Genomic DNA, 322 nt, shown 5'->3' on the forward strand with positions numbered 1-322 from the left:
TGTCATCTAGAATCTTTGAACCAGGACAGAAGGTTCTGTTGTTTAACTCTAGACTCAGGCTATTCCCCGGGAAACTGAAATCCCGGTGGAGGGGACCATACGTGATTACAAGTGTATCACCATATGGTTATGTGGAGCTTCAAGATATTGATTCTGATAAGAAGTTCATTGTCAATGGACAGAGAATCAAGCATTATCTTGAAGGCAACACTGAGCAAGAATGTTCAAGGCTGAAGCTAGATTAAAAGCTCAGCAAAGTCCAGCTAAGGACATTAAAGAAGCGCTTGTTGGGAGGCAACCCAATTTTTATTTATTCTCATGA

The sequence above is a fragment of the Arachis ipaensis genome, chromosome B07 (genome assembly GCF_000816755.2).
Source record: "Arachis ipaensis cultivar K30076 chromosome B07, Araip1.1, whole genome shotgun sequence".
Lineage (NCBI taxonomy): Eukaryota > Viridiplantae > Streptophyta > Magnoliopsida > Fabales > Fabaceae > Arachis > Arachis ipaensis.